This window comes from Colius striatus, chromosome 5, assembly GCF_028858725.1.
Source record: "Colius striatus isolate bColStr4 chromosome 5, bColStr4.1.hap1, whole genome shotgun sequence".
NCBI classification, from domain to species: Eukaryota; Metazoa; Chordata; class Aves; order Coliiformes; family Coliidae; genus Colius; species Colius striatus.
This window is the reverse complement of record NC_084763.1, coordinates 1301649-1329422: the sequence shown is the minus strand read 5'-3', so window position 1 is coordinate 1329422 and position 27774 is coordinate 1301649. Positions and strand designations below refer to the sequence as shown.

Here is a 27774-nt window from a genome sequence, read left to right as displayed (position 1 = left end):
AGATAACTCCATCCTTCACAGAGCTATTCAAACTGCAGTGCACACAAGAAACAACTGGTTTAGGCCTGCCTGTTGGTCCTTTCTGTTTCTCTGTCAGTTGCCTCATGACATCTTGGGCTCTGAACTGCTCTGCATTCCTTGGGATCAGATCAGAGTTTTGGTACTTGGCAAGAAAATAACACAGAGAGGAGAAATTCATCCTTCGAGAGCCAGAGCTGTGTGCTTTCCTCCAGCCTGAGTGTCAAGATGATCAGGTCTGGTTCTGCATCTGACTGGTTCATTAGTGTGATGAGATTAGTCAAGAACGCAAGAGTTTTAGCAACAATGTCATTCATTGGCTGAGGTTCAGCAGGATATGGGAAGCTCTTTGCACACAGAACGTTTGCAATCCTGAGACTCATCTCCTCCTGAAAATATTCCCTTTCTTCTCTTCTATGGACAGGGCAGGACGCAAAGTATTTGTGATGCTGGGAAGGAAGAGCCATCCCAAGTACTGCAAAGGGCTCTGTTGTACACTTCCCTTGCCATCTGCCTGGCTCCCTCCAAACTCCTGGGAATTAAAGCACTGCCCTTGCAGTTCCTTTCTTTAAGTCAAAATGAGGAAAGTCTGAAGACAGGGTGAAGTCAGCTGCTTTCACTTCGATACTGTTTTCTGACCAGAACAGCCCGTTTCCATAGCTGCCCATTTGCAGTAGGATCACAGAATCATAGAGTGGTAGGGGTTGTATGATTCTGGGATTGCTTGGACCTGCTCACGGTACAAGAGTTGTCTGGAGCAGAGCAATCCTTTGTTTCCCAGAAAGGATCCTTACAAAGGGAGTGGTGTCTGTTTCTTGCTGTTTGCATGTGTCTCCACAGCAGCTGGCTTATTAGGTGGATTAGAAATGAAATAATAATCAACATGAGTCATCTGTATGTCAGTCCCACTGCAGATCAGCGAGTGTGTCAGCAGACCTGCCACGTGTCCGAAGAGCATAGCTCTGCAAGGTACCCGATGGCTTCTCAGAACACACAGGTTGGCTTGGGCTCTCAGGAGTGAGTGGCATGGCCAGAGCAGTCACAAAGCTGGAAATAGAAAGAGAGGGAGTGTAAAGAAAGGTAGAAGTAGGATCTTCGTTTCTATTACCGCTTTCAGGTGACACCTTCAAGCTTTTCTGACAATTGGCATGTCAAAATAGCAGGTGATGGGCTTGGTGGGATTGTGTGTATTGATGTGACTGTAGGAAAGGTGTTGGAACCTGCAGTGAAGATGCTGGAACCCTCAGTTTGAGAGCTGCTTCTTTTCTAGGCACTTCCAAAAAAAAGCCATCATGGAGAAGATGGGAAAAAATTTCCTGTGTGATTCTGTGAACTCAGCTTTCATGCTATAGTAAGACAGTATCTGAGGAGACACTTGAGAGCATGCAATCAGTTTGCTACATCTGAGAGGAAAAAAGGTCCCCAGCAGTGTGATTAAAGGCTGTGTTGTGTGGTATGCAAACACAAAAGCATGAAATGGTGTTTCTGCAGAATTCAGGCTCTCAGTATTTGTACTGCAGGTTGCTGCTGTTGTGTAAGGGAATAAGAAGGAATGGAAGCATTTCACTGCCAGGAATAAAGTGCATTAACACCTCTGCAGGCCAGTGAACACTGAGTGCTCATTCAGTGAACACTGAATGCTTTTGTGGTACAGGAGTTGCTACTGGAAAAAAAAGACAAAAACAGACCAGCTTTTATAAATGAGGAAACTGGGCAACTTTGGGAGAAAAAGGCACAAACACTTCAGAATTAATGACAGCCAGCCCCGAGATGGAAATGAAGCTGAATGAATCTCTGGCAAGCTATTGTAAATAATAAGGGAAAAATGAGGTTGATGAATCGGGAAGAATCGTGTTATAGGAATTAATCAGGTTTCAGTAAAGCTGAGAGAATGAGGCAGAAGCTTTCACATGAAGACAGCAAAGACAGTTCAGAGGTACATTCATCATGCTTCCATCTTCACTAGATGCTCGAGATGTACTGTCTATGGCTCTGCCCTCATCTGCCTGCTTCTGTTGAGTGACCCTGTATTCTAGCAGGAAAAGGTTTCATCAACGAGCAGCTCGATGTTGGTGAAACCTGCAACAGGTGTATTAGGCTCACATCTACCTGCAGGTTTGCTGAGATGGAGGTTCAGGGTCTTGTGGTCTTAATTTATGCTCATAAGGTGGATGACAGTACAGAGTCCTCCTGACATGACATCCCCTCTCCTTCATTCACCTCAGCCTGAGCATTTGGGGTTGTTCAGAACAAAGCCCAGGTAAGAAGCTGAGACACTGTGCGTGAAGGAGAACGGGATCCTTGTGTAAGTCACTCTAGCTCAGCAGGTGCATTTTGTGTAGACAGCACGGTTGTGGCAGTTCCTCTCAGCTTTGGAGGCATTAACCTGTGGTGTTTATAGCAATGTGTTCTTAGAAAGAATTGTAAATTATTGTGTTTCAAGCAGGAAATATCACTTGGTCTCAGCTGCTGTGTAACTTGGGTTAAATCAATTGGCAGCTTTCCCTGAGCAGACACTTAGGGTCTCTCTCAGTAAAGACTGTGGCTGTCCTGGTGGGTATATGGCATAGATTTTAGAAAAATGTCGTCTTGTCTCTCTTCAGAGCCAATTCCAGTTAATCAACATGGTTTTGCAGTACTAACTGATTTTTTTGTAGAGGTAATAAAGGGATCAGACCCTTGCTACCCCTACTCAGCATTTCTGCTGTGTCTAGCAACTGCCACATTTTGCTTCCCTAGCAGCAATGTCACACTGGGAGCTTGGATTCAGATAATCAATAAGCACGGACTCAAAATCACAGAATCTTAAGGGTTGCCTGTTCTGATTCCCTGCTTCTGTTTGATTAATTGCTGCTTACACAGAGCCCTCCTTTTATGTACAAGTTTCTTCTGTGATTCCTATACACACACACATTGCATGTAGCCTTTTTTTTAAAAGAAGGAAAAGAGCATTCTGACCACCTCTCTGAGCTTCCTAACACAGTTCCTCTATGCAACCTGCCCTAGCTGGGTTTTGTTATGTTGAGGAGGAGCAGAAGCAGGCTTCCCAGCCCTCTCCTGCCCCTTTTCCTTTTCTATCTCTTAATTCCTTACTTTTGGGCGTTGCAGTGAAATAATAAGAATAACAGGAACAATGATCATCATGAATCATGATAGCACCCAGGAGGCTAGAGTCTGTCCAGCACCATGAAGTGTCCATCGTGGCTATTGCACTAGATACAGCACTTTGGTCCGGTTAGAAGATTTGGGGCAGCTCTTCTGCAGACTCTTCTGCCTGCTCCACAGAAACACAGCCCTTGCCCTGCAGCATCAAACAGCGGTCGTTTTGCATAGTGCCTCCCCTCCAGCCATGCTGACAGAGTGCTTCAGCAGCAGGCAGGATGGGCTGTCTTGCTCAGAGGTGGGTTTCTGCCAAATGGCAGGCAGAGCTGTGTGTGGATCTTTGTATGCCGGTGGGTCGAGTGCTGAAGGGGTGCTGGGTGCATCATCTGCTGTCTGCAACCAAGTTCAGTAAGAACTGAAGTGAAACTAAGAACGTGGGGGTGGATTAAAAGCCTGTGCTGCTCTGCATTTCATTGGAGGGAACATTGTTCATGTAAAAAGTACTCCCTCAGAAACATCAAGCTGCAGTGTTCCTACATACAATCCAACTACAAACCATAACTGTATTTTAAACATGCAGTGCTTGAATAGCTGTTTGAGACAATACAACCCATCAGGAGCAGCTGCTGGCTTGGGGTGTGCTCCGAGAGGAATAAACAGCTCTCATCATTCTCCTAAGGCTCTGAATGACCTTCCTGAGCAGAGAGACAAGACTGGGTACAGAATACAGTTGTTGGCAGGGTGAATATGTTTACATATATAGTCATGATGCTGGTTTAGCTCTCTTATCTGTGCTGATTTACCTCCACAGAAATGCATAACAAAAGAATATCAATGCAGGCAAAAATAGGCAGGCATGAAAGAACCCAAACAGGGGGCATAAATAAATGAAAATGTAGAATGGGAAAATCACATTTCATCAAATGGGTACTAAATCAGAATGCAATTCAGTTCATCATCATCTCTGAGAGGTAGTGTCATGATGACAGTGAACCAGGATGTACTGTGAGAGCATATTCATAGTGCCAGATGCTGCTCCTGCTGGAGGTTTGTTCTTTCACTTCAACAGAATTAACATTTGGCTCATAATAAAAAGTCTCTGTACTGCTTTAATAGCTTGCAGGACTCAGCAAGGCTTTCTGTCAATGGGAAGGGAAATGCATATTTATGGCTGGTTTTTGTAGCTGTGAATCAAAGTCACATTGAAATGTATTTCCCTTTTCTTTCATTTTAAGGAAGATTTATGCTAAAACTCTTAGTTTCTTCTCCTGACGTGTGTTTATGTGTTTATTACTTGGAGCAGCTTACCAAAGGCTGTTGATGGCAGAGCACATGGAAGCTCTACTAGAGGTGTTGCCAATAATGCATTTCTTTAAAGTTATTTCCCCTCACAGTCCCCAAACTTTTAATCCTTGAGAGCTAAGAGCATGCTTGAACTCCAAAAGCCCAGGACTTTAGGACAAACTGTCTGTATCTCTTTGGCAGGCAAAGGTAGACAGAACCCACTTAGCTTCTATTCTTCTACCGTCTTCTTTCAGTGAGCTTACCAGCACCCAGAGAAAACTCATACTGTTCCCAGCTCTCACCACTCATGCCTGCAGCACTATACTTTGAAGAAGGCTTAATGGCTGGATGAGATTGGTTTCTGGAAGAATTACAAGCTGAAGCTGTACTTGAGTGAGACCACTTTGCCACCAGAAGGCAGGCTGGGAAGCTGAGATGCTACTCTAATCCCCTTTGTCTGAAAGGACACCTTGCAGTCATTTACTTCAGTAGCTTAGGAGCACTCAGGAGTCCCTTGCTTCTTGCACAGCCATTTACCTAAAGAGCAACTCCTGTCATCTGTGATAGAGAGACACCATCACCATCAGGTGAATGATGGTCCTGGTTCCACATCCCATTACATTAATTGCAGAGCTCCTGAAATGCCCTGCTGGCGCAGAATGAGGCTGTCTCCTGAACCTGATGAGTGAGTGCAGGCACTACCTCTCCTCAGGAGCTGCATCCCAGCTGCACTACATAGAGCTGAAGGCCCTGGGAGGGACCATTAAATAGCAGAGAGCTTAGGGATTTTCTTTTCAGAAGCAACAGGTTTACAGTGTTTGTGGGATGTTAGAGGACTCTCTCTCTCCTGTCACTGCCTGGTATTTTGTTCCTGTTCCTCGCAGGCTTTCTGCTCCCCTTTGCATGGCTGTGAGAGCAGCGTACTCTGTGGGATGAGCTGAAGGGCTAGAAACCTCTCGTAGGAAAGTGAGAGCAAGTGGCTGATGGAAGGGGCAGAATGATCCACTGCTGACAGAAATCTCAGTTAGTAGCATATCTGTATTTTACAGGATTAGGAGTTGTAGAAATAGGACAACCATGCCAAAGGTGGTTACAGCAGAAAGGCTGGAAGAATAAAAGAGTTCTGGAGTGACTGGGGAGAGTGGGAAAGCATGAGGTAGGACGTGAGGATGAGTGGCAGGAGAGGCAGAGGCAGCATGTGAGATGTCCCTTGCAGTAAGTGGAGAGTGAGGGGATCCTGTGAGGAACAGTGAGGTGTGTCAGAGGCCCTCCTCTGCTCAAACACACCACAAAGCCTGAGCTCAAGGAGCAACTTGGTCTTTCTTTTGTAACCGTGTGAACTTTTGTTGCATCTGGCCTGCATTAGGAACAAAAAGGGAGCTGGAGAGAACTGTACCTGACAAATGTGATAGTGGAGCTCTGTGGGGAAATTGCAGCTGACATGTTTAGCCATCCTGCCTTCAGGTTTCTGACTAAACACAGGCTGTTCGTTTTAGTGCATGTGTAGAAAAAATATATAACTTGCTGGCTGGGGGGAACCCGTTTTGCTTTAGTTGCCAAGACAGCTCTCAGGCAGGCGTTCTTTGACGCTTACAGAGATGTTTATGCAGCCTGCAAGCAGAAAGCCTAGACTGGTTGTGCTATGGCTTGACGTCAGGCTGAGTGAAGCGCTCTGTAGATCTGCTGGTGGGATTTGAGCAAAAGCTCCATCTATGCAATGGCTTCAAAGGAAAACAAAGCCAACCCCAGAACAAGGTGAAGCTGGTGAAGTTTAAGCTCGCTGTGACTAAGGAGGAGTCCAGGTGACGTTTGCTGCCAGGGCCTCACACGTTTCAGAGCAGTTCAGTGGCCAGTTCCTGATGGATGCTGTTCCAGAGCGGGTTCTGGGGAACTGTGTTCCAGTGTGCATGCAGAGAGACCAGGAGGGATTGTGTCAGAGTGACTGCCAAACATGGAGACTTGCTGACAGTAAAAGCCTCTCACGTTTTCCTGCTGCAAGTGGGATTTCTGGTTGTTTCACTGACCATACAAGTACTGCCCTGTACAAATAGCAAAACCAGGCATTTATTGTTAGAGGTTCAAACCAGTGGTGTTCAGCAAGGCTTTAAAAAGGACGAGTGCTCCATGCTGGGACTTGGCTTGTTTAATAATGAACTAGGTGATTTGTCCCAAACTGTTAAAATTGGATAGAGGTCTAAGCTTAGACTATTTTTGAAGAATAAATCTTCTTACCCAAGTAATGCACAGTGTAGCCCAAGGAAGGAGGGTGGGTGTGCTTGTGTTAGGGTTAAGGAGATGCAGAGGCAGCCTGAAGTAAAAGTGAAAGCTTTTCAGTTGTAACAGGTTTTGCCCCTGCAGTGTATGTTTGGAAGAAAAAAGAGCTATAAAATTCCACATGCCTGGGTCAGATAAAAATGAGGTGATGATAAGGGGTTATTAATAGCAAAGAAGCGAATTTTCACTCTAAAATACTGTGCTTTGAAAAAATAAGATAGATATTTTTGAAGGAGAAGTCAGAGGGAAGTGTTTACTGATGACTGAATGAGCATTAACAGGATTCTGCAATTTACTTTGCACAGTACTTGGAAATGCCTTTAAAAAAATGCAAGGCACTTTAGCACATTAGGGTGATCAATGGAGCATCACCTGGGGGAATTCTAATCTTAAACCATCCCAGTGAAATGCTTCAGGCTGCTGTGGAGTGAAATGAATGCGTTTGTAAGAGGGACTGGCACACCATAATGTGAAAGATTTAACGTCATGATTACTCTGCAGAGCAACACATGATCGCTTCTGGTCAATAAAATTGTGGCAGTGGGACTTGATTCCTGGTTTCTGAAGATAAGCAGAAGCCAAAAATACCCATATACCATGAGAAAAGATGATGTGTCTCCTGTAGGCAAGCAAGCACAATGAGGGGTGTAAGAAGTGATGGCTTGTGCTTTTGCTGCGATAAGCAGAACCGGTTGAAGCTTTTGATAAACCTTTGTTTCGCTTGTTTGCCAGAAAGCCAAACTGGCTGTGGATAAAAGGAATGCTCATAGCACTCCATGGTGAATGGAAGGAGCTGTGTATAGATCTTCCTGTTCCCTGCCTCTTTTAAGTAAGTAGGTTGGAGGAAGGCTGTTTTGGCCGAAACACTACCCTGATCTGCAGTAACCCTCAGTGGGATGCAAGTTAGAGCCCTTCCAAATCTGCCTGTCAGCCTTGATCTTGGAGAGAATCTTGTTCTCAGCATCACCTCCTATGTTGTGCAGCTCAGAGTACACTCAGCTACAGCTTTTGCCTAATGGCTAGTTATCTGTTTCTAAGCTGTTGTGTTTGTTTGCCATGTTTGGTCACTAGTCCAGACAAATGCTTTCCAGGCGTGATTGTTGTGTTCAGTGCGTGTTGGATTGATTGGTCACACAACTCGCAGCATTGTTTCTGTTCTTTGGTAGCATGGCCAAAAGATTTAAATCAGGGGCAAAGCTCCAGTATGTGACTAAAAGTGGGCATCTCATTTATCCAGATCATCCCAGATTTCTGGGGTTTACTCAGATGCACGTGATTGGAAAAAACATTGCCCATCGTCCATTTTGATTGAAAGGATGGAAATTTACCGTTTTCTTCACTTCTAGAGAAAAGCAACATTACAGTGACTTTGACTTTGCTTCTGTTGGAAGTGAAAGATCTGCTTTGGTTTTATTAGAAATATGAGATTGCTAAAGTTTTTTTAAGAAGGAAAAAATCTATAATCCAATGGGAAAATGCTAAAGATAAGCCTAAAGTGGAGTCTCTTATAGCTTTCATTGGTGTGAATCAAGAATAAAACAGCTGGCTAAAACATCTCTGCTTCTCTAAATAATTTAGTTGATGCTGAGGTATCTATTTCTTCATGCTTAATGGAGCAGCATTTAATGCTGCACTTTAGAACCTTGTTTTTGAGTAAGTGTTTAGGTTGTTATCCAATGTCATGAATCAAAGTCATCACTAATGAAATTCCGTATTAGTTCGCCGATAGTTCAGAAAAGAGTTGGCCACTCCTTTCAAAGTGGAATGAATGAAAGGCAGTAGATGGCTTTACAGGAGTGTATCTCTTGGTTTTTTGTGCTCCTTGGGTTTTGAGTCACTGTGAAAGTGAAAATAGCAACAGCTGGACAAGTGGCAAAATGTGGGCAAGGTGCAGGCTTGGTGAGAGGCTGAAGCAGCAGCGCTGGCTCTGTCCGTGCACTTTTTATACAGAGATGAGACTGACCTCTTGTGCCACCCCTAATGTTTCTGAAAGGGCCTGAGACCCTCTAGTGAAACTGCCTGTGTCATGTTGTTTAATATGATAAAGGAAGCCTTGCACCTGTATTGCTAAGTAGAGCAAGGGTGGAATCTTTCATCAGTCCTTTCCCAAAGGCCTGCAGTATTTGGGTTACATTACAGGCAATAATCAGTATTTGTTGTTCTGAGGCATCCATGGCAAATGCCTTTTCATGGTATTGAAATGAAAGCAAAACAGCCAGGGTCTGGAATTTTTCCATGGTAAACTTGGAGACCCCGAGGCACCTTGTTCAGCTGCTGTAATTACTGCAGGGTAGTACATCACCCGTTTGTGCCCAAAGAGGAACGGGCAAGGATGTGCACTGGGAGACTTTGGCCCTTACAGAGGTTGTAAAGGACGGGGTCTGTCACACGGGCAAAATGGACTTTCACTATTTTTCCCCTGTGAGGGAAGGTTTTCATTGCTGTTTGACAGCACTGATGAGCAAGGCTGGTGCCACTCACTTTTAAACCCAGTTGTGAGCACCTGAGCCGTGTCAGAACACGATTGTTCCTGACGTACACAGACAGCTGTGTGACTGCAGCCCAGGCCTGGCAGAGGAACAGCTCCGTGTTAACTTCCCTGCTAGCTCTCCTTGTCCTCATCTGCAAGGAATCCTTTTCTCTGCTTTCCTTCCTGAACACGGAGACACTGTCTGCTTCTCTTCAGCCCGCTGCCTCCAGGTTCTGCTGCCAGATGATGGCTGACTATCAGATTTGTCACAGAGCCACGATCTGTCTCTGGGAAGTCTCATGGCACTTGCTAGTGCTCAGATAGTCCGGCAGAGACATCAACAGAAATCTGCTGTCCAGGAAACTTCATCCTTTTGTTTTGTTTGAACTCTGGCTGTGGGAAGCCATTGACTTTGTACTTGACTGTGGTCACAGGGGACTTGCTTTTGGCATGCGTTGGTACAGTTCCCACAGTGACAGGGCTCCCTGATGTGCCACATACACCAGACCTGTGGTCCCTGAAATGTTCACCCTTAGCTAATGACACTTCATGTTCTCACAACTAAGAAATGGAAACAATTACAGCACAGCAAGCAAAAGGTGGTCTGCAGAGAGCAGAGCAATGAGCCGGGTATTTGGGGGTTACCGGTTGTTTTGGAGAGCCAAAAGGATCATTTTGGAAAGGAGACGTGTGGCAAATCTTGAGAGCTTGTCAGTCTTTCCTCAAGAAATGTGGACCACTGTGGGTGTAACCAATAGCCACCATCCTCATCTGCCCTTTCACTGGGTAATAGACCAGAAGCAAGTGTGGCAGCTTCTCAGTGTCAGAATCCCTGGATGTCTACCACTCTGGTTCCTACAGGCGCCAGCTGATTGTAAATCTGGAGTTCAGTGGTGTGAGCAAAGGCAATTCCAACCATTTAGTGCTTTTCTTTGTCTCAGGCAAGGGGATGAGAAAGGACAGTGGCAGCTTTAGGGGTCTGGGATCCCAGTTTGGCTGCTGTGCTGCCTGCAGCAGAGCAGCCGAGCGCTTCTTCACTGAAACGTGGAGCCCACGTGGGCTTCTTGCCGGAGCCTGGGAGCACAGAGGAAAGGATGCAGGTTCCAAAAAGGACCACGCTTGTTAAAAATGTTCCTGTTCTCTGCACAGCCTGGCTCTGTGAATACCAGTGTGGTTGTTTAGCATGTATAGATGCTAAACAAAGGCAGGAATTTACATGGGTCCTCTTTTGTTCTTGAAATCAAAGCATATAAACAGGACATTTGACATGAGATTTCTGTCCAGGCAGATGCAGAGTGTGTTTATGTTGGGTCAGTAGTGACAACTTTGTGGAGGGCAGACACTTGTGAGGACAATATATTGGGCTGTGCTCTCTACCTTTTATTTAGTGCAACCTGTAGTAGCTCCCTTTGGGTTTGAGATGTTGAGAGTTGTTCAGAAAGAGCCGAGGACAAACGATTTGAATCGTGGCTTCCTTAGAGCATTGGAAGTACTTGCATTTAAAGTGTTAAACCAAAGGGCTTGGGAGCAACAGAAGCACGAGGCAAGTAGCTAGGCAGATAGCTTCCTTTCATGAGGGTGCTTTAGTAAGTGCCATTTGCTTGATTTATGAACACATTTGGAAATAAAAATAATTAGATCTAATAATAAATGTTATATTGGGAAACACAAGAGCTAATCTTCCAGCTGTATCCTGATCTCAGTCACTTTGACCTTGGCATGCAGGGCAACAATTTCACAGAGGTTTTTACTTGCTGTTAAGATGAGGAAACGTTTCAAAAACCAATGAGAAGGAAGGAGAGGCAGAGAAGCGGGCTTGATGTCAAGATAAGTCTTTTACCTCTTACAAGCATTTGTTTATCCTGTCATGATGGTGCAGAAACCAACAATTGTGTTAGAGAAGGGCAAGCATGAGGTAAGTGGGGAAAAAAGATCACAGTGAAGTAACCAGAAAACCAGGGTCCAGGGCAAAGGTGCCATTTGGGTGAGAACCTGAAGATCAAGGAGGTGAGAATAAAGGTAAAGCAGGAGGGGCTGCGAAGCACAGGAGGGGAGGCATCATGAGGGAGAGAGGAGAAGGGAAAGGAGCAATAGGCAGAAGACTCTGGGGAAACCATTGGTCACATTGTGCGGTTAAATACACAGCTGAGGACAGGCAAGGTACCTTAGGCTCAGCCCCAAAGGAGAATCAAAGCCAAGACTGAGGAATTCAGAGGTGGTGAGGAAGTGTCTGGGAGTGGGGGAGGCAGTGCAAGAGAGGTGTTAGCTCTTTGGTTAGACAGCCCTGTCCCAGAGGCGTCTGCAGTGTTTGAAATGCCGTGTGCCGTAACTTCACGAGAACACTGCGTCTGTTACAGGGTAGTGGCTTGTGCAGCGTGAAGCAAGTACATTCAAAGACAGGCAGTTGGAGTTCTTACAGCCTGGGCCTCAGCCAGGATCCCTCCTTGTTGTGAAAAACATGTATTGAGAAAAACCTGACCTGTGTGAATTGTGTACAAGAAGGAACATCTGTTCTAAGGAGGTGCTGGGGAGCACACAGCTCGCTTATGCCAAGGTGTTAGTGCTCTCTGCAATTTCCCCCTCTCCATTTGTGAAGGTCAGTGTACCAGTTTCCTTCTATAACATCATCCTTGCCTTGTCTTTGGTACAGGAGTTGTTAAGTGAGGACTCACTGAAGTTCTTGGGAATGCGTATTTAGTAACTGCATTAAGTAAAATAAGAGTGTAGTATCCAAAGTACCTCTGTATTGTCCTTGAAGCATATGAATGGTGAGAGCAAGGAGGATAAATGGTGCCAACCATGTGTGTCTCCGTAATGGGGTTCATAGCTTAAACCAAAGAAACCCCTCCACTTTAACACAGCTTCCAATTTTAGTATGTTCCATTACCTTGGATAGAGAGCCTTGGCCAGGGTGTCTCTGCCCAGGGCAGGGGGATGGAATGAGATGATCTTTAAGGTCCTTTCCAACCCAAACCATCCCGTGATCCTCTGATTCTGGGTGTTGGCAGTGCACAAAAGGATGTGCACGTGCATATTGAAGAGTCAAGTCAAACCCTGTGGCTTTCCTTCTGGAGGAAGGCTGGTTTTGTTTCCCTGACAAAGCTTGTGGGCATTTGCTTCCATTTTGTTGTTTTGTAACAAATTACAGGAGCGTGACACTTGGCAGATGTTTAGAGAAAAAGAAGAAATGGTAAGAAGGCAGTTTAGGGAGGGATGGTTCCAGTGTCCACTTCTTTCCAAATGGGAAAGCAGTTCAGCTTTTCTTCACCATTCTCCAAGCCAGCCCCTCTCATGAGTTCAGAAATGGGATCTGAAGGCAGCTGGGAAGCAGGGAGGTATTTGCTGCTCATTATCAAGAATGTCACAGTCCTTTTCAGTGCAGGGAAGTTAATTAGGGAGGCAAATGGTAATAGTGATAATATGCAAAGTGAAAGGAACATCCTAGTTCGGGGAATTGAGGTTTATACAAGGAAGAATGACAGCTGAACAACAGCATGAACGGGCGTGAGGAAACCTTCCCATCTGCAGCTCTGGGAGCCCTCTGCAGCTGAAATGGCAAGAGGTGGTGGGTGCTCAAGGGAGCAAGTTGCTCCCAGGAAAGATTCAGTCCGGGCTTCTGATTCAGTTCAGCTGCACAAAGCCACGCCAGTTCCTTTGGGGTGTCAGCCCTCCTGCACTGCAGTTCCCACTGCTTTCCTCACTCCCTTCATCACTTGCCTTTCCCTCCCAAGGCGTAGGTGATTTCTGTAACCCTTCCCCAGCAGTTTCAGCTGAAGGGCAGGGAGAGGAGATCCCAAGGAGCTGAGCCAAAGGGACAGAGCCCCACTCTGCAGCACCTGGGCTTCACTAAGCATTTGGGCAGTGGCCTCAAACTGCTCTGTTGTCTCACAGTGAGCATGCTCAAGCTCTGTTCGGTTGCCAGATGGCTAATGGAGGCAAAGAAAGGAGTTTCTGTTCCCCTCTGGATGTTCCCCTTCTGACTACTTCAGCTGATAGAATAAATCACCATTCCTCTTACTACATAAGATTTGGAATGAATATGTAACTAGCTTCCAGCATCTGCCCAGGTTCCTAAGGAAGAGGCTGTTGTTCTGTCAGCCTCTGACAAATTCTTGTCAGCTGGAAGAGGAGCAGAGCTTAGATTCAAAACTCTCCCCAGTATTCACAGCCCACACTCAAGTCTGTTAAATTTGACATGAGGTCAAAAAGATGATGAAAACAATGTAGTAGTTTCAGCACAGTTAGTCCTAGCTTGAGAATTGAGTGACATGTGGCATTTCCCACCTGCTCTTGGTGAGGTTTTGAGTGGCTGCATAGGACTTCAGCTTGTGCTGTGGATGTTTGAGGTGCCAGCATTGCCGTCTCCGGGGCACTGCTCAAGTCAGTCTCAGGTCTTTGAAGACATGTCCATGCTGCACTGTTGCTTGTGTCTCTGGGAAAGCAGTTCCTATCTGTATTCCAAGATATGGTTCTGAATGCCTTGGCTGTCCAAGGGATGTCCAATGCAGCAGGGATGTCTACTTGCATCTGGTGTATGGAAGCTGTAAGTATCTGTCTGTCCACAAAATAAAAGGGCACAGTAAACCCCATTGGGGTTGGGGTCAATAAACCCCATTGGAGTTGGGGTTTTTATTTGACTCTTTGTTGGGTTTTTTTTCCCAGAGAAGTCAAACTTGAAAAGGAAAATTGTGCATATTAGTTAAAAACTTGATGTTTGTGGGCAAAGCAAGACTTGAATGGTTTTCTGTTCAAATAATGATCTTACGTATTTGTGGGTATGTTCCAGAGACTGTTGAGAGCAAATGTTGTAGTGCAAGGTATGGTACAGGGAAATACTGCAGCAGTCATCGTATTTCACTAGTTATCAACATTTGTGGTGTTTTCAGTAGGCTTTGGAACACCTTTCCATTTCTAATGCATGGGGTATTTCAGAAAGTGGAAAGGAAAACCCAACCTTTAGTTAATGCTTTGAAAGACAGTCAGCTAGCAGTCAAGAGAGTAACGAGGACTAAGATTCCCTGTGGCATTCCTACACAGACAGTATATGCTATTCTCTATCTACAAACTGGTTTATAGTAAGGGTAGGAAAGAGGCAATCTTATTTCCAGTATGTGCATGGATAAAAGAGATCCATTTTTATCTCTGACCAGTGCAGATATCCTCTTTCTTATGTGCAGGATGTAGGTCCCATTAAAGATAAACACTTCTAAATACAGAAAGCTTTTAAAGTTCAGCTTTGTCTCCACATCCCTAAAACAGTGTCCACTACAATTCCATCAAGGATGGACAAGTTTCAGTAGTTACTGGGGCAAGGAGACGGCACAGAAGCGGTTGGATCCCAGAAAAGCTTCATGTGTCCTCAGGCAAAGCGCTGGCTTGTCTGTGTGCAGGGAAATCCCATCCTCTTGGAGGAGGAGAACATTAAAGTGCTGGTTTTCAAGGGTGCTGTGCAGCTGAAATCACCCTAAGATTGTGCAAATTGCCATCTCCCATCTCATGCTAGACTGTGTGTTGGAAAATGCATAGCCACAGCTGCAAGTTAGACTTTTTTGCTTAACAATAGTGAAGAGCTGTAATCTCTGGCAATTCTCTGTCATGCCAGCCTTGCCTCCTGCGAGTTCTGTGCTGATCTTCAGCCAGGCAAAAGCAAAGCAAAAGTCAGTTGTGCCACAGGGTGCCTGAGGCCTGCACTCGCTTGGTTGTTGGGATGGTGGGTACAGAAGCCAAGCCAGGTCTGTCATTGTCACAGTCACGTGAATGTAGTGATCTCTCTTCTCTGATGTCATGTGGAGGAAAGCCTTAGAAATGGAGTTGTTACAATTGTAGGATGTTCCTCAGGAGGGACTGCAAACAAAGCCTGGTTTCAGCCTGCTTCAATCTGAGCTTCAAGGCTCCGTAAATCCCCTTTTTACCTCTTTTGTTCCTGTGTCAGAGCTGTGTATGCTGATCTGTTTTTATCTCCAGCATCTGCAGTGACTGACCTGTGCAGATATCCTCCCAGCTCGTGTGCAGAATGTAGGTGTCAAAAATAAACCCTTCTAAATACAGAAGGTCTGTGCACCATGCAGGGGGAGCAATTCCTTTTCAGTTCAGTTCTGGGCTTTCTCTTGAATTGTCAGTTAAGTTCCAGCAGTAGCAAAACAATCCAATTTATTAATAACCCTTTAATGCAGATGCTGCTTGTACAGTAAAGTTGCTTTAACTGAGCCGTCCTCTACTGGAGATAAAGCTGAGTCACAAATAGCCTCTTTGTTTACGCTGCTGTCAAAGATAGATATGCAGAATTTTGCTTGGGATTGGGCTTTCCTGCAGCAAGGAAAGGTTCTGCTTTGTCCCATGAGTTAGTTCTGACTGGAAAGGAAGGGCTGCTTTTGTTTCTAGCCATGTTGGCAAGCCTGTAGGGAATGTGATTTATGTTCTCTGTCCCGTTGCCTGGGCAAATAGGCAGCTCCAGGAGAGCAGATTAAGTAACTTTCTTACTAGTGGGCAAGATAGTTCCAAAGCACAGAGATGTCTCTTGTCCGTTGGAGCCGTGTGCCAGCTGCTACTTAGGATAAACTGGACTCCAACAAGGATCACGGCTTGTTTTATTGTTATCCATAAATTGCAGAATGAGCTGTTAATCTACAGTGAACTGCTGGGTCCAGTGTTCTTCAGCCTAGATAAAAGGAAGGTGGTTTTGGTAAATAAGGGCCAGGCTGCAAAAGTGCAGTTAGCCTCGTCAGGCCTGAGGTAATCTGTTACACAAAGTGCACATGACGGGTTATTGGTAACCAAAAGCATTAACATGATGGCCCTGTGTGTGATTTCCCTCCAGGGCACCTGGAGAAGGGACCTTCTCTCAGAGCATGGGGCATTCTGTGATGGGCAGCTGTGCTGCATCCCACAGTGTGACTTTGGGCAGGAGCCGAGGTCCTGCACCTCTTCTTTCCCACTACTGTGTTCTTCACTGCTAGTGGTATCAAATAAGAATAACCCTTTTGTGCCGAAAATCACAGTTGTCCCAGTAATATCACTGGGTATGAACCATGAGACTGCATTGTGCAATCCAAATATTTCCTCAGTTAGCTGTTGTCATGGATCCTCCTGCAAAGCCGTAGATGTCTGTGACCTGTAGTGTACTGCTGCAAATCCTAAAAAAACAAGCCTCTTTCTGCATTTACATGGCACAAATTCTTCAGATAAGATTAAAGAGCAAACTAAAAGTCTGGCAGAAGTAATTATTTTAGTGTGGGACTTGGCAATTAAATGTATCTAATAGAGTCTAACATTTACTAGTGAAGCAGGGGACAAATTAGGTACCCCTTGGAAAGAGCCAGGCTCTTTTTGGATGCGCCTGTAACAGGACCAGAGGCAGTGGGCACGCATGGAAACACAGGAGGTTCCCCTTGAAAACATGGAAACCTGGCTTTACTGTGAGGGGGAGCGAGCACTGGCACAGGTTTCCCTGAGAGGTTGTTGAGTTTCCCTCTTTGAAGATACTCAGAAGCCTCCTGGATATGGTCCTGGGCAGCTGGCTTCAGGTGATGTTGCTTGAGCAGGCAGGGTTGAAGTAGATGATCCCAGACATTCCTCCCAGCTTCATCTGGTCTCTGATTCTGCACATGTTTTGAATGTCTTTCAAGACTTCCAATCAATTTGCTAATAGTATTTCAGAGTTCAATAAATGACTGTGCAGCATCAGATCTGAGCAAAGGAAGGCAAGCTGCTTTTTATTCTTTCTTTTGTTTGCTTCTTCCAAAAGCTCTGGAGCACCTGGAGGCACTTGCCATGAAAATACCACTCTTCTAATTAAAGTCTGCTCCTGACTAACTTCATTTATCGTACATGAAAATGAACATGTGCACGAGTCACCATTTTTTCATTAGCTTTGATTTTCATGAGGGAAAAGAAACCATCAGCTCAATCAGTGTCTGTGCTAAAGGACACAAACTCCTTGTCAGCAATGTAGGAAATGTTTGCCAGTTGTATCATAAGGCAGAATTGCCCAGGTAGACGGGAGGTGACCTTATCTCTCTTCAGGCAGCTTGGATGCAGAGCTGTGGGAAACAGGCTGCTTCACCACAGCAGGAAGGGTGAGCTGGTGGTCTCCTGGATCACCTTGTTCTCATCACAAGTGTGCAACTGTCACCCTCCTCATGCTCTCTCTTTCTGTTTGGTTTTTTCCTTGCATGCTGAAGAAACATTTCTTTTTGGTGAAGTATCCTGCTGTGTCTGTGCCTTTGGGAGGAGTGCTTTCTGAACAGCCTCTCAGGGAGTAGCAGTAGCTCTTTACCCTTCTTAAACTAACTTGGAAACCTGAATGAAACATCCCAGGCTTGTGACCACTAACTTAGCTTCACCAAGGTGCTAGAGCTGTAACATGGAATACTTGTTTCTGTAGAGTGACGCCCAAGTGCTCCCAGGAAGCTCCTGAGGATTTGAGAGCAGTCCTGTTGTTTTTTACACCTTTATTATCTCAGTAGTGACCCCCACTGAAGCAGCCATCTCCAGCACTAATAAATGTGGATCTCAAAACCATTGTGCTCGTTACGTGTGTCGCCAATTGCAGTAACGTGCTGTTGGAATTGCAGCGAACCTAAGAAGAGAGTATGTCGGTGAAGGCACTGAATTGCCATCAAGCAGCAGCTGGAATTGCAGCACGTTGTGTTTCCCTGTGCAAAGGGCTCGCCTGTGTGTGCACTACGTGCAAACGTGCTGTGTCAGTGTTGCTTGGGAGAGAACACACATTTTTGCTTTTGCATGAAAACCTGAGCATTTTCTCCTGTGTGTGTAAAGCTGAAAGGAAGCAGCACTGTAAGTAGCAGTCATGGAGGAAGGGGCAGCTGAACAGATGATTGGAAACAGTCCTCTCAAAGCTGTAATTAGGAGTCCCATGTGAACTGCTAATTAACAAAGAGCTTTAATTTTTGATGAGTACCTAATGGTGCTCAATGCACGGAGATGGAAAATAGAATCCATCAGGCTGCTATAACAATGCGTGTTATCACCTTTGCTGGGAGTGTTCAAGGAATGAGAGACTGCTGTGGGTCTGAGAGTGACACTCACCTGTGGTAATATGTTCCTGACCTGGCGTACTCACTGACAAGTGCTGTGAGCAGGAGGGGTCGGGTGCTGAGCCTGAGGTGCACCAGCCGATAGACACGTGGAGGGCAGGGAAAAATGCCCCTCGGGAACAGGGTGGCCAAAAGCCATTCTGGCTGCCAAAAAAGGCTACAGGCAGTGGAATGTCTGAAACCAGGGCTCCCTTCTGAGCGTGGAGGGAAGCAGGAGCTTTGGGAGTAAAGCCAGCGTGAAGGGCAGCCCTAGTCTGCAGCAGTTTCCTGAGTTAGTTGGGTTGGCTGTTGCGCTGGGTGTGCTTTCCTTTTTTTCTCTTAAAATACACTCAGAAGAGATGGTTCTCTGCATCTTATTTAACTATTTAAGATTAAGAACTGATCAGGAGGTGGGATACTTGGCTCTTGTTGACCTGGAGGGAACAAACTTAGAGGAGAGAAGAACTCCTGTGGAGGAAATCTTCACCTCTGTAGCTGAAGCAGCGCATGATGTGCGACAACGCAAAACTCAGGAGCCAAGGAGTTAACTCCACTGAGATTAGATAGTGTCCTAAGGTGTGGAATGGGAATCTTACAGCTGAAGGAAACATACATACAACCCAAATTGCTACAGCAAAATTCTGGCAGCTGAAGGGGAAAAACACTTCCCAACTAATCCACGTAGCAGAAGTAGTGCCGAGCTTTAGAACTGAGCTGTGATCAAACACGGCTGTAGCACAGTTAAAGAACAAAGACTGAGATAGTGCAAACACCAAGGGCATTCCAGCATCCAATAATGTCCTCAGCTAATAGTTGGGGTTGTTTTTTTGTAATTTATTACTGCAATTAATTGCTGCCTCATTGTAAAGTGGCTGTGATGAGAGTGTATAGCCAGACTTTCTCTTAGAAAGTGGCAAATGACTCTGCAGACAAGATCGTTTCATTCGGGGAACACGAACCATATGGTTAGTGGCAGTGTCAATTTTCCCACATTGCCAGAGCAATGTGCACTGGAGTATTATGGGTATGCAGCCAATAAAATAGCTGACAAAGTGTCATCATGGAGCAGCTAGCAGAGTCAGAGCCAGTCGCTGCTGTCTTGGACAGCTTTTAAATATCGATGTTAAGAGCCCATTACCACGCTGCTAGCTATAAGCTGCCCATTTTTTTAAGGTCATTAAAAAGGTAAATGCAGTCTCAGAGCTACTTTAAGTCAATTATTTCCTGAGTGCAGTGCTTTTGTGAGAGCTTAGCTTCAATACTGAGTACGTCTGATCTGCCACAGTGCAGCGGGGCTTGTTCAGCCTGAAACTGCAGCTGTGACAGTGAGCAAGACCCCGGCTGATGAGAAGAGATGAAAACAGTACAGCTGGTTTAGTCTAGAGGAGTAAACAGGGCGGAGGAGAGCTAAAAGATGATGACTGTGAACAAAGTCAAGTGTTTCCCAGCTTCCAGCTTGAGGCTTGCAAACAGTAATAGTTTGCTAAGGGCAGACAATATAATAGCAAGTGGTTAGCTGTGATTGTGGAAAACCAGATGTAGAGTGGTTAAAATTCTTACTTCCAGACCTGCCAGGAGATAAACACCGAAATTAATGGTTTGCCAACATCTTTCTTTCAAACTCTGAAAACAGTGTTGCTGTCCTTCAGCTCTGGGCTTGGCTTGGCCCACAGCATTCAGCTATTTCTGTTCAGAAAAAGTGTTAACGTTCAAGCCACCAAAGGTGAGCAGACAATGTAAATATTTATTTATCCTAGTGCCTTAGTTATTCTTTTTACTGTCAGTTCTGGGCTATCCAGTCTGATCTGTGGCTTTGTCCTTTCAGTTATGTGTGTGTGCTGGAACCACCAGTGCTATACTGAAGCACATTTCTTGTTTCTGCAGGGATCTCAGCATGAAAAGTAGATTTCATCTGGTGGGGAAGAATTGGGTTGGGGATGATGTGATTCCATGTGAGGAAGAGCAGGGAAAAGAAATAGAATTTATATAGTTGGTCTGGTTTTGGTTTGTTTTGTTGTTTTTTTCTGACATGAAAGACAAATGTGCCATCACAGCAGCCTGCACTTCTTTCAGCATCATAGTTCAAACCCAGATTGAATCCTAGCTCAGATTTAATCTCCTGGGCTAGACTGTGGAAATCCAAATGTGCTGCATACTATGAGAGCAAAGCAATTGACAAGATGACGAGCTTGTCTCTGTTCAGATCACTTTACTGTGTTGTAGTTAAAGAGGTTAGAAGGATGTTTTAGTTGAATATGAGTGCATGTATGCCAGTGCAAAAAGCTTCTAAAACAAGAGTTTTTTTCAAGTGTATTTCCATAGGAATTGCTGGGAGGTCATGCTGCCAAGGGAATTGCTCAGGCTGATGTTCTTGGGCTAGGGAGACAATCAGACATAGATCTCTTGTACTCTCTAAACCATTTGCTTTTCAAACCTTCTGATAGTTGATGAGCTAGTGAGTTTGCTCAGTCAAGTTTCTAGCAAACGGTACGTAGAGAGGAAGAGGTGAAATAGTAAGGAAGATGGTTTTTGTCTGCATCATATACAGCTGTCTACAAGCCAGGACCGTTCAGGGAACTGGGGAAACTTCAAATACTGTGATCTGAATGTGAGAGAAGCTCCCACCAGACTGGATTCTTTCCTGAGTGCTGAAGGAATAACGTAACCTGACTGTTTGAGAGGAATCAGAGTGAAGACAAGATGGGGAACACTTCACACCAGTTCTCAGGGCTATCACACAGTAGATATGTTCTCACAAAAAGTCTTTCAACGCTGATAGTGGGTGATTTGTTCCAGATCAGCCAGAGTTCCAGTGTACAAACTGAGCATGTGGATTGGCTTTTGTATAAGAAGCTGAAACGTTCTAATCTCTGTTGTGCAAAAATTGATTCAAAGCCTTAAGCCTTGGTGTAGCAGATGTGATGCACCTGGAATATAAAGCCACATGCTCTGCCGGCTTAGGAGAGTCTCTCACCAAAAGTCATGCTGTAAAACAGTCTCTATACGTTGTAAGAAGGATACTGTAAATGGAAAATGTGCTGGCCTGTACAATCACAGATTCAATGCAACTGACAATCTGTTTTCCTACAGTTTCTTGATTGCCAAGTGTTCTTGGCCCTTCCTGACATAATTCCTGGCGAGTGTCCATACAAAGAGGCTTTGATTTCATTATGAGGTCATTGTGATTCTGAGGTCATTATGAGGATTTGTCTCCAAGGATTTTGTGACAAAGGTCAAAGGAAACTGAATTTCTTGCCTCCAGGCTTAGTTTGCCCTGTCTTTAGGGGAACTGTTTTTTTCCTTAAAATATCTCATAATGAAGTGAAGAGAGTCTCCCCTTCGTTCCTGTGGCAATTCCTGGGACCAGTATCATAACACAGAGATAATTCACCGTCCTGCCACATAACTTGTTGCTCTATGAAGCTGTAGTGTCCAAGAGTTCCCAGCTGCTAGAATAGTTATCATGTCCTTGATGCTGAAGAGAAAATGAAGTTTCATGCCCCTGCACAGCTTTGGTCCGAACCCTGTGCTTCTACAGCAGATACCACCAGTCTTTGGTTGTTCTTAAACCCCTTTGCCAACCTGGGATCAGGTTGTCTTCCTCGGTGGTGGCCTTGGCTGAGTTGTGCTGCAAATGCATACAATTAGTAGGAGCCTTTCATGTCTCTTGTGTGATTGCTGAGAGATAACAGAAGGATAAAGATTGGTGTGGTCTCACCTTGATTTTTTGGATTTTACTGTATTTAGTTGTATAGCCTGTGTGTGCAGATCCTGAGTTCATGAGCACCACAAATGTGAAGGCAACTGGAGAGTTTAGGATGATGGAGTTTGGCTGAAGAGTGCTAATAAACTTCAATAACTTTGAGCTTGTGAGTGACATGTTAAATCTCCTTTTAAAACAGCAGAAATGACTTTCAGTTGTCACTGCAGCAGAACCATGTACCGTGTCTTCCTTTGAGATGTAATGCTGTAGTGTTTAAGAAACCCTAACAACAGAACAACCCATGGGTCTGGCAACACTAACACATCTGTGGCTGGAAAAACAAACTATTTTTAGGGAAGCCTATGCCTGAAAACATCGTGGCCTAGAGCAGGTTGGAGGACTGGGGAGAAAACCACAAACTGAAGTATTTGAAAAGCCTAAAATACTCGTACAATGTAATACCTTTTGGAGAGTGAAGCAGCAGCTGGCTCTGATATTGCACAGAATAATCATTCCACTACAGAATTTACTGCAGCACAGGGATGAGTATGGCAAACTGCCTGCACAGTGAGGCACTGATTTTCATTCCTGTGTTATTTCTGTTGGTGACAATTGTTTGCTGTGTGGAGATTTCAGCCGAGGGACTGTAAAGCTGCTGTGGTGGGAAAGGAGGCACCAACACCCTTTGTTGGAAATACGTCATGAATAAACATTCCTTGAATAAGGAATGAGGTGGAAGTGTTCAGGCACTGTATGAATCCGGAAAGAGCTTATTAATATAAATGTGGGTTTAAAATGTAAACATGTGCTATCACTAATTAATATTTAAGGATTTAGTTGCAAGGTGCTCGCTGGGGATTAAAAGGTTTGAGTTGGGCTTCTGGATGTTATCTGAATAAATAATTTCTCATGGCAAGCACAGTTTACATTTGCACACCAGACTGGATCGTTGCCAGCAGGTTGACTAAAGGCAGCTCGCTGCAGAAGAGCTGGGGAGGCCCCCAGGAGAGACAGTCACCAGTTCCACTCTCAGCGTTTGGAAGCGCTTAAGTGCAGATAGGCATAAAGCCCATAGAGGCTCCTGCCTATAATTCTCAAGCTGGTTAGCTGACAGTGCTCCTTTGTACCCAGAAAGGTGTGTTACAGTCACAGGCACAAGCTGGGCTGCTCTTTAGCTAACTGACTGGACCCTGAAAAGCCCCAGAATACCAGAAATGAGCAGTGGTACGAGGCTGTGCTTAAACTGAAAGGGCACAATTCTTGTATGATAGCACCTGGGGAGTGGGGGGTTAATGCTTTTGTTGTTGTTGGGTTGGGGTTAGTTGTACCTGCTTGGTTTTTCCTTGTACTCATTAGCAACTTGCTGCAGGCAGTGTGTTTGGAGGGAGCCATTCCTCCTCTGCCATTGGCAGCTGGCTGTGCCTGGTGCAGAGCTGGTCCTTAGTGTGCCTGTGTCTGGTTGGGAAGAGCAGAGCAGCATACAGATAACTGACTTTCTAGGGATGTATAGGAGACAATGCAGTCTGTACTGGAAACCTCAGCATCTCTGTGGAGTTAAAATGAGAGAGGCTTAGAGGAAGGAACATGGTCTGCAAAGATACAGTGGGTAATTGCTATTTTTCAAGCCTGACAGGTTTTGTCTCCTGTTCTGAGCTTGCTTTATTTTTGTGAAAATCAATGCCTGTTAGTCAGTGGTTGGATGCAGCCTGGTGTTGGAGCTTAAAGCGTTGGCCTTTGTGCACTGGCAAGATGCAGCTCCTTGAGCCCTGCCTGTGCTGACCCACCACACTGGGCAGCGGCTGTGGGGGTGAGAGGCTGTTCTGGAGCAGACTTCTAAGGACTGGGCCATAAATCTCCTTTCTGGGAAATCTGGAATAGCCTGACCAAGAGTTTCTACAAAGAAGCACTTGGAGAAGTGGAAAGCAAGAGAGAAAATTCTGCCCATGGCTGAGAAACCCAGGATTTTATGGGAGAAAGTGCGTGTAGCAGGAGGGGCTGTGAGGTCAGAGGCAGTGCCTGCAGTTTGCTGATAGCTGCACAGCTAGAAGTGACTCGCTATTTCTTGCTAGCAGATTGAGTGAAATCATCTTGTAAGTATTAGACTGAAGAGGGAAAGAGTTTTTGACATTTAATTGTTTTTCCTCGACCCAGAAAGTCAAAATATTTTGCTCCAAGATTGACTCGTAGGTTGTTGGGCTTTTGTTTGTTTTAATGTTTTAATGTTTGAGTCCTTGAAAAACCCATCTAGCAATAAACAGCTAGAAGTGAAGCACCTTTTCACACAAACTTGCAAAATCTTTTTTGTCGAAAGTGTTTGGAATTTGGATCTTCTTTTCAACAAGAATGTTTGTGGAAGCAAGTGCTTTCACCCATTGTGGAGAGGGGAGCAGAGCCAACCTTCATGGAAAACCTGTAGCTGGAATTTTCAGTGTGCTGTCCTAATTTTAACATGTAGATATTGGTAGCTCATCTGGGGAGAGCATGTGATGCAAGCCTTGGTAAAACATAATGCTTCTTAGAAACACATTTCCCTTAAAAACAGAGCTGACAGTTGTTAGACTCATGAACTCTGTATGATTTGTGTGAGTCATCTACTCTTCATGTGACTTTTCATTGCAGCTCACCCTATAGGGAGGTAAACTATCCTTACCTTTGAGGAAGGGAGATTGGGGAGAGGAGCAGCACCTGGGCAGACTTGGGTTCTGCTGAAAAGCACCCAAGCCTGATGGTTCCTCTCCCTTTAGTGCTGCAAACCAGTTATCAGTGAAATTATTAGTTAACCAGGATTTGTTAATCCCTGGATTTGTTCATCGGGAAGTTGCCAGGTTTTTGCTCTGGAAGAGGACAGGTTGCACTGCACAGGGTGGTGCTTGCACTCAGGTAACATTGAGCTCCAGGTCTTGCAAATCACTTCTGTACTGTTGAAACGTTTCTCTGCTCACCAGTTAGAATTTCTGGTGCAACACCTTAGGCTTTGTGTTGTATCTATATGGAGCTGTTATGTTAGGCAGGTCGGGTTTCTGTAAGGCTTCTTGACAGTATAGACATGGTTAAAGCAAAGATATTTACATTGCCTTTTGAATCCATTGCTCAGTCCCTTTAAGCTCCTGTTTACAAAACCTCTCAGAAAATTATATGGGAAGAAAATGTAGGGTTAACTATCCATTGACACTGACTGAAGATTCGGGGAGCTCATTTGTAAGCAAATTGGTAGCATGGGAAGCCATACTAAAAGAAGCCATCTCAGGGCAGAGTGTTGCTTTGCCTGATAGCAGCAGGTGATGTGCCCAGGCAGAGTGCCAGCTGCTCCCAGCAGCGCCAGGGATCACCAGCAGTAACGCTGCTGTGCGGATCACCCCCTTCAAACCGGGTCCTTGCCTCTCCTGTTTGAACCAAACCTCCCACTAATGTAACTGTGTATCTTTGATGCATTTCAGGACCAATCTGCACTCATTTGTGATGGTGTGTAACACATTGATTGAAGTTGCCGTGCACTCTTGGCCCTTTTCGCTTCTGGTGTTGTCGCTGGGATTTTGTGCCTTTAGTTTGACTGTTAATTTGCTTGGGTTTGTCAGTTTGATCCACACATACTACTGAAACATTGCAAAAAGAACTTGTACAAAAAAGCTCTCACTCTTGTTTTGGCTTAAGGGAAGGAATAAAAAACCAAAACCTCAATAAATAAATACACACTCATAGAGTAAGAAACTGCAATGGAGCTAGAAGAAAGCTTCTGCCAAGTCCTTATTCTGTATGCTCTCTTACCTGCTCACCAGCTCTGTTCCCTTTGCTGAGCAAATGAATAATTGTTACTTATTTGATGATTCTGAATGTACATCTCAACATGGCATGTGCTGTACTGAGCAGCCAAATCATGTCATAGAGTCATAGACTGGTGGGGGTTGGAGGCGTCCTTTAGAGATCATCCAGTCCAACCCCCCTGCAGAAGCAGGGTCACCTAGATCAGGAACGTGTCCAAGTGGGTTTGGAAACCTTCTGAGAAGAAGCCTCCACACCCTCCCTGGGCAGCCTGGGCCAGGGCTCCCTCACCTCAGCAGTTTTTCCTTATGGTTAAATGGAACTTTCTGTGTCCCAGCTTCTTTTCCTCACCCCTTGTCCAGTGACTAGATCCAACAGGAAAAAGTGCCCCAACCTCCTGACACCCACTATTTAGATATTTGTCAATGAGATCCCCCCACAGTCTCCTCCAGACTGAACAGCCCCAGTTCCCGCAGCCTTTCCTCGTAGGAAAGATGTTCCAGTCCCTCAGCATCTTGGTGGCCCTGCGCTGACCTCTCTCCAGAAGTTCCCTGTCCCCTTTGAGCTGGGGAGCCCTGAACTGGACAAGAGACAGTGTCAAAAGCATTTGGACCAAGTAAGGCAATTGCCACATTGTGTTTGGACACAAAAATATTTATGGAGTAAAAATAGTTGCAGAGAGTGTTGAGCTGCCTCTTGTTCAACTGAACACATGTCTTCTGTGAATGATGCCATTGTGCAAGCTGTAAATCATAGCTTTGTGGCAAATTCATGACAAAATGAGTTGTCCTGTTTATACAGCATGACACAGTACAGCCTGGGCATCTGAGAATCAGCAGCTGCAGATGACTGATGGTCTGGGGAATTGCACCTCTCCTGCTGGCACGGCAAATGACAGTTTGGTGTGTTGCAGCACATGCTGACTGCTGCAAAGGGCACAGAAACAACATTTCCCAGCGTTTGTTTCACTTGAGAGAGCTCTGCAAAACATTAGCATCTTTATCTGAGGGGGAAGCCTGGCTCCATTAAATAAAAAACTATCTAGATGGTGTGTGTTAGAATGCAGCAGGGTGAGGGAGGAGGCTTGCTGCCTTGTGTGGGTGCTCTCATCACCTGCATACTAAACAGCTCGATGCTGAGATTAATTCCTTTCAGAGCAAACATTCCAGGAGAGTGGGAGGGCAGGGGCCAAACAGCCTTCCTACCAAAGCTTGTGGCCAGAGTACCAAACCTGACTGTAATAGATGATGAGGAAAGGCACTGAAGCACCGTGTGTACGTGTGAGAGGTGCTGGCAAGTGTTTAGGTTGAATGAAAGCGGTTTGTAACACATGGCTTGGGTCTGTACAGTCCTGTGAAACTTTTTTAGTAACTGTCAAGGCATAGGTAAGTGATTGTTGGGTTAATTAAAATGAGCAGGTATGAAGGCATACTGCCAGAGCTGCCATTCCAGCTACAGATAGCCTGTGGCACTCGCCTGCTGTGTGCCACTGTATAGTATCTTTGAATCTTCTGCTGTTTGTTGCAAGAAAAATACACATGTCTGTGTCTCTGGTTGCACAACTCCATTTGCTTTACACTCTGAGAGACCAGTCCTCGATTTCAGGAGGGAGGAAACAGCCAGAAGTAGAAGTGAGGTTGCAGAGAGGTGTGCTGCTTTTCCAGTTCTTATGTAGAAGTGCTGTCATTGCTACTGGTTACCTGCAGAACTCATTTCAGTACCTTATTATTTGGCTTCTGTTTTGTTCTAAATCCTGTGGATATTTGTGAGAGCAGCATGTCTGTAGGGAGCAAGCCCCATCTACTGCAGTCAGAATACGCAGCTGAGTCAGTACAGGATTTACTGAGGGACGTTATGTGAATGTGCACTTATTCCCTGTTGTGTTCTGCTGCTGATCACCTGTCAGTATGTAGCAAAAGGCAAACAGCATAGCTGTGAGTCCTAATATCTGCCTCAGTATTGCTTACCTGACACATTCCTTCAGAAGTGTTCAGCCTGGGGAGAATGATCCAGCTATTGGGTAAAGCAGTAAAGGAAAACTCCCCTGACGTGAGTATCTCACAACAGCAGTTTGTCATCTCTGCAATGATCCATCTATCTACCTCTGAAATCCCTTTCAATATCACTTT

The 27774-nt window shown here is 45.2% G+C and overlaps 1 long non-coding RNA gene across 1 annotated transcript in view; it reads right to left on the bottom strand.

Moving 5' to 3' along the window:
- Positions 1–596: 596 nt before the first annotated feature.
- Positions 597–27774, bottom strand: part of LOC133625530 (uncharacterized) — a 35266-nt gene continuing 8088 nt past the window's right edge. The window contains exon 3 of the long non-coding RNA XR_009818813.1: positions 597–1065. This is a non-coding gene — a long non-coding RNA (uncharacterized LOC133625530). The remainder of the gene's footprint in view (positions 1066–27774) is intronic.